Raw genomic sequence first — 6,741 nt, forward strand, 5'->3', positions numbered from 1 at the left:
TGCCGAGTAACAAAGTATATAAGAGGTAACCAATGGAATCTTAAAACAGCTTACGGCGTAACAAGGAGTTTAATTAGCACAATAGTTCCTTCATTAGACTCTTGATGTAAAGCTAATTAGAGCTTGGTCAAATAAGTGTGTGTTTCAATCGCTAGGAATGTCGGGGAGCTACGGCTGGGTAATTAGGGTTTTACTTCTGCGTTTTTCTCTTCTCATTCCACGGGTACCCCGATGCATAGATTCTGATCGAATGCGTGCGCCACATCCACAAAGTTTACAAGCCGCCTAGAAAATCTTCAGGTATAGTTACAGTTTACACTTGCTTGCTAAATTATCTAGCTTAGGAATAAAACAGGCTCCCACTTTTCTTAAAAAATGTGACGAATTCAAGAAAACAGTTTTGCGATTCCGGTGCGTCGTCAGTGTCAGCTGGTCGGCCCTAACTTCCCACAATAACCCGCGGCTGCCGATATCATAACCACCTTATTGTTGGACCACGGGTTATATAACAACCACAATTGCGCGATTCTTAGACTGTCTCTTCGCGGAGTTATTTCTGTCTGTGTGTGGCGGAATCTGCGTGAGGGAGGTGTTATGCTAGTGCGCTGGCCATTCGTAGATGTTTCTCGGATACCCTAATGCCGTGTCTACGCGTTGAGGAACGCGGTCGTAACGCTGCCGGCCGGCGGCTGCTACCGCAGGAGGCGATTTTTGTCGTTAGCTTCCAAAGTTCGTCCTCTCGCTCTCCGTAAGTGTGTTACCAGAGCGGTCTCTATTCGAAACGCTGACGTTGCCGAGCTCGAGATCGCTCGCCAGCTCCCCGTCTGCTATTTTTTTTCGGCTGCTCTACGCTACCCTGATTTTTTTTCCGCGGGCCATGTACGGCGTGAACCACACATAGATTTTGTTGTTCGGCTCTTACTTATATGGACTGTTCTTCTTGACCCTATGGATGTAGGTGTCCTTGGATCTCCACCGATTTGATGCTCATCTTGATCGTTATGGTTCTCGTACCCTTGTCGTCTCCTCCACTGCACACGGTGATATAGTGACAACGGTAGTACGAGGCCATTCAGGGCGAACATAAAACCCAATAAAACAAGCAACAGGTGTATAATTAATCATGAGTGAAATGCTCAATCAGACTTGTCTCGATCCACCGAACCCGCCCTTATCTAGAACGGGGCGGATCTTCGGACACGGGGTTTGCGCGGCCCTCCAACGTGTATGACGGCTCCCGTTAGGGCTGCTGTAAGGATCGAGGGCCAATTCACAACTATCTTCAATTTAGTATATGAACCATCCGGTGATCAGGTCCACAGGCAAACGTGGAAACGTGAACTGGTGAAAGTGAGTTTTGCGTTTGTTTGGTCGGATCAGGATCATATGATCTCGATCAGACGGATTCGTCCCAAACAAACGCGCCCTTGGTCTCTCTTTATTCATTGTCCTTATAGTGTGCTTGACCATGAGGGACATATTCATTATATTATGGTGATAACAGTACCAGTGGCAGAAATTAACTTTTGAACACGGGATTCCCTACCCTCAAAAAGAGGGAGTACGCAGTCTGAGGTTCAAAATAAAAATATTAACAATAACACTTTTTTTAAGATTCATGCTGTTGCACATCTGCCAAATTTTCTTTGGACATTAGCTGAAAAAATACAGTAATTCCGTGAGGCCGTGCTCTGGAACGAACTAGTTAGTATAGCAGAATTTTCAGGGAGTCACACGGACTCCTGCATATGTTAAATCAGGGAGTCTGACAGTAAATCAGGGAGTATTTGACTCTAGACTCCCGTTAATTTCGCACCCTGTATAGGCTATATATATATACCTTATTGCATTGTACTATTTTGTAGGCGTTGTAGGCGTATATATATATATCTAGGCTTTCAACTTGTAATACGTCTTTTCAGTTGTGTAGCATGTGGAGCTAGTATCACAGTTTAACATGCATGATAGCTCAGAAAAAGTCATAATTTCTGTGCAGCAGGTTAATGTTCAAAATTCATTTTTCATATGCATTTTAATATTAATGTCACATTGAACAGATAGCAAACATTGACGCTTTATTGCTCTGAGAAATTTTATTCAGGAAAAGAGCAGTCATCACCTGGCCAAATACCACTCACTATCAGTATCAGCATATCCAGATATCGTACATCTGTGTTTGTATGTTTTACGACCTCGTCGCAGTCTATCAACTAACTAACTGTATAGTTAAGAAGTTGAGATCTAATTAACTAGTAACTCTCCTGACAGCGAGGGGTGGTCACTGTTATACTGTTTTACAACCTCAGTGGTTGGTTTATGTCCTCGTTACTAGAGATGGGGCCTGCCATTTTATATGGTCATTCAAGCCATGTGGGATTTAGAGTCGCAGTGTTGAGAGCCAGGTTTTTACGCCTTCAGAAAGTGCACTGCCCCGGCCGGGGGATACACCTGCAGCCTTTGAACGGATGAGCACGCTAACCACAGGACCACCGTGGATCTCTCTGGTACCTTACAATAGGTACTTCTAAATGATTTGCCACCCAACCAGGCATCCAAGTCACCAACCCTGGCTTTTTTGTAACAGGCTCGGTTGATATGGCACCCCCTCCCCAGTGCAACTCCGATGTCAGTCGAACTAATTTAATTCTGGCGGCAACTATCTAATTCTATACTTTATATCTAATTATAAATCAGTGGAATGTTTAGTTCTTATTAGGTAGAAGGTGTGTACAATCGTATCATAAGTTTTATAATTGCCATTTTTGTTGCTCACACATAATGCTAGTATATGTATTACATTACGCATTACTGTTGTAAGTTATGGTAAAGTCATGGTAAAGTTATGGTAATCGCATTTCTAGTTGCTGGATGCATCACTTATTAATATATAAATGCCTGTATCACAGGGCTGCCCCTAAAGTGCATTTAAGCACTATGTAGAACACATGTTTGCTTTTAGTTTATCTGGAGTGGAGTTTTATGTAACCCTAAACACTGAAATCATGCGGAATATGAACCGATGGATGGGTGTCCAGCACTTGAGCCAGTCGTCAATCTTGTCTGTGTGGCATGGCAAGTGGTTTTACATATTTATGAAGGAAACACAGCTCGTGTATTTACCACATCTGCTGCTATTTGCCTACAGGGAGCATACTACTTGCAGTATTAGTCATAATATGCTGCAGTACTGTGGGCCCTCTGTATTAGCATTGCGGCTAGAAAGTAAACACAAAAACAAAATCGGCAAAAGGGTGAGACGTGTACATATAGTAATTGTGCTATCCCATTTCAGCAACACGTGTTCAGATGGCCACATGTCTAATAAAATTATATCCAATCAATCGTTGGCGTGCAGTAAAATTTTGCAAGTGCTTTACTACTAGTGACAGTTATAACTTATATTAGATTTAGCATTACTGAATGACCAAATCGTACTCACGTTATTAAATTTGACAATTGATCATTTAAATCCAGCGCAATAACAACTTGGAAATTTCGGTGAAACAGACATTTTTGCGTATATTGCTAGAACATGCAGATTTTTGCAGCCAGCTTTTATATAACCATGTAGCTTATTGCTAGGAGTGGATAATGAGCTTGGAGAAATTATCCCGTCGTAATTAGCATCTGTATATTTAAGTTTCTCTCTTCATTCTTCTCTGCGCCGCGTTGTCGGATAAAAAAGCATGCACGTTATGAAAGCGTAACACGGCAACAATGCACGAGATGAAATCAATAACTGCAGCTCCAGTTGCTCTTTGAAATGCTAATCTTGTTAAGACGCTAGTTCATAATGATTTTGACGAGAACTTTCATGGATGTTTAGTCGAACAATGTTGAGCTTCGCACGTGTGCTTTTCGGCATATCAGTTTTTCACGTCGATATTGCCGTCAGAGGCAGTCTCATGCTGAAAAAATGAACAATTTTTTGCAGTTCGTCGTAACATGGCAGAATTTCTCATTAAATCACCATTGATAAAAACCAGTTTCTAGCCACAATGGACCTTTGTAGCGTTTACACTGCGTACGCTGATACGCAGTCACACACCTAAGTTCGGGAACCAATAAGATTTAGGTAGTTGTGCTTATATTCTCATAGCAAAGTATGTGCAAAGAATACTAGTGGTTTTTTGGCAAATGTTATTGCAAAGGTCAGCACAAGGGTCAATGTAAAAGTCAGACATAGGCCAGCACAAAAGTCAATGTGAAGGTCAATACATAGGTCGTGCAAAGGTCAGTGCAAAGGCTGGGATCCGTGGCATTTATGTTTAGCAGATTAGGCAGTCTTGCTCCTCATGTATGTCAGTGTTATCTGTGGGGTATTCAATGCCCAGGAGGGCTGGGCCGCGTCGCTCTGATATTACGCAAATGTTATCTCTTTGCGAGGCTTGTCTGTAGTGTAATTGTCTTGAGAATCCTCTAGATTTGCATTCCGTACAAATATGAACAAAGCCGATGTATATGCCACGCGAGACCACACATCATAGATTTCATGTTTGCAATGCACTGACTGAGTGTAGGTAAGGGGGAATTGGCTTTGGCCATTAGCCGTGCGTACTGTAGTCGTTTACACGTCTAATTACCTAGTAAATTCACATTAGTAACAACAGTAGGCACACGTGTCGGGGCAGGATTTTGACCGTTTTAATACTCAGGCTGCAAAGCGCAAACGATAAACTGTTTCTTTGTAAAACTATACTAACCAGGTGAATACTTGCGACAGGGAGAAGGAAGATTCAAGATTCAAGAAGCTGTGCGCGTGTTACTATTATTAGCTTGTGCTAATGAGAGTGCTAAATTAGATCCGGTATGAATTTGCTGCGTGTTCAATCACTATTATCTTAGCATAGAATCGACCAAAAGTAATTAATTATATGATTTGCGATAGACTATAGCAAATCGTCTAATTAATTACTTTTGGTCGATTCTATGCTGAGCCGATGCACGAGCATTCGGAGCCCCGCACAGTATGGGTCTCAACGCAACCTTCATTGATCCCTCGTTTCCTGTAAAACGATCCACCGGTAAATATGTGGGTTGCTGTCACCGTGTGTGACGAAGCAGGAATGCTGTTATCATGTTATATATAACATGATATATAAATGTTGAATAACATGTTAAATATACATTCTTTATACGCGCTTGATGTTATCTACGTAGTACTATAGCCACGTCCATACGATAGTACATAGTTACAGTGAAAGAGTAAATAATAGGAGTAAATATTTAGTGCGGATGTGTTTCTGATAGCGCTTACAATTCTCGCATCGTTGTAGTGAGACGTGAAAACTTTCCACTCTTTGAAATTAATAGGGCTGGATGGAACTTACGATGGAGCTGACCTGTAGATCAGATGACAGGCGGAAAACAATCATTTATTTACGTGTGTCGATCGTCTCGTTACGTGTCGTGTACAACTACACTGTAACTCAGCTGGAGACGCAGGCACAGCTAATCGATAACCCTAGTTGCCCTCTGTGCGTGTGCGTGTGCGTGTGCGTGTGCGTGCGTGCGTGCGTGTGTGTGTGTGTGTGTGTGTGCGTGTGTGTGTGTGTGTGTATGCGCGCGCGTGCGTTCGTACGTGTGCGTGTGCTATGGGCGTATGCGTGTGCGTGTGTGTGTGTGTGTGTGTATGCGCGCGCGTACGTGTGCGCACGCGTGTGTCTGTGCGTGTGCGCGTATATGTGGATGTGTGTTCGCGTGTGCGTGTGTTGTGTGCATTAGAACCTACTATGTATGGATCACGGCGTATTCTCGCGGTGCCGACTCCCCGGCTGCTGCCGCTGGTTATGTAAAGAACGGCGGCGACGCGTCGCTCCTGCGCACACAGCAGCCGTCGCCACGCTCGTGTTGTTGTCGTACAGTCACCCGCGCCGCGAATGCTGGCTTCATCATCAGTTGCTGCTGCTGCTGCTGCTGCTGCTGATGGGATCGACACAGTGGCTGCTTACTGCACACACACACACACACACACACACACACACACACACACACACACACACACACACACACACACACACACACACACACACACACTGTCGTGGTACGCTCGCTGCTGCTGCAGCTACCGACACGTCGCGTGGATGCTCGCATCGTAAAGTTCTAGCATCGGCCGTGTCTTCGTTGTGATTTCAGGCCGCTGACGTGTGACGTGAGATTCCCAGTGGACAGTAGGAAAGTTCATGCATATATAGTGAATTGATATATACGTATAATATATATATATATACACGCATTGGTAAGCGTAGGTGTTCGACTGCCGAGAGCCAGGGGTGTGCTTATCACGCGAGCAGGTTTGTTACTCGTTCGTACGAGATTTACTTGACTTGCTTGTGTGCGTGCGAGTGTGTATGTGTGTGTGCGCGCGTGCGAGTGTACGTGTATCCGTGTGTGTGCGTGCGTGTGTATGCGTGTGTGCTGGTGCATATGTGCATATATATCGGTGGGTGCGCGTGTGCATTTATGGATGTGCGTGCGTGCGTGCGTGCGTGGATGTCTGTGTGCCGGCGTGTGTGTGCGTCGTAGCAGGCTGCATCTGTGTGCGTGCGTGTTTAGGTGGCTTGTGCGTGCTACGTGTGCATTGGTTTGCACTGGCGCACGTGTGTGGCTGTGTGCTCATGCATAATTCTGCGAGCATATAATTGTCTGGGCTCTCGCTCCTTTAACAGATGAAACTAGACAGAGGGCACTCACGGAGAGTGCATACCTCCACCAGCGACATACGCCATAGGCCATACGACT

Source organism: Priapulus caudatus, unplaced genomic scaffold (assembly GCF_000485595.1).
Source record: "Priapulus caudatus unplaced genomic scaffold, Priapulus_caudatus-5.0.1 Scaffold26, whole genome shotgun sequence".
Lineage (NCBI taxonomy): Eukaryota > Metazoa > Priapulida > Priapulimorpha > Priapulimorphida > Priapulidae > Priapulus > Priapulus caudatus.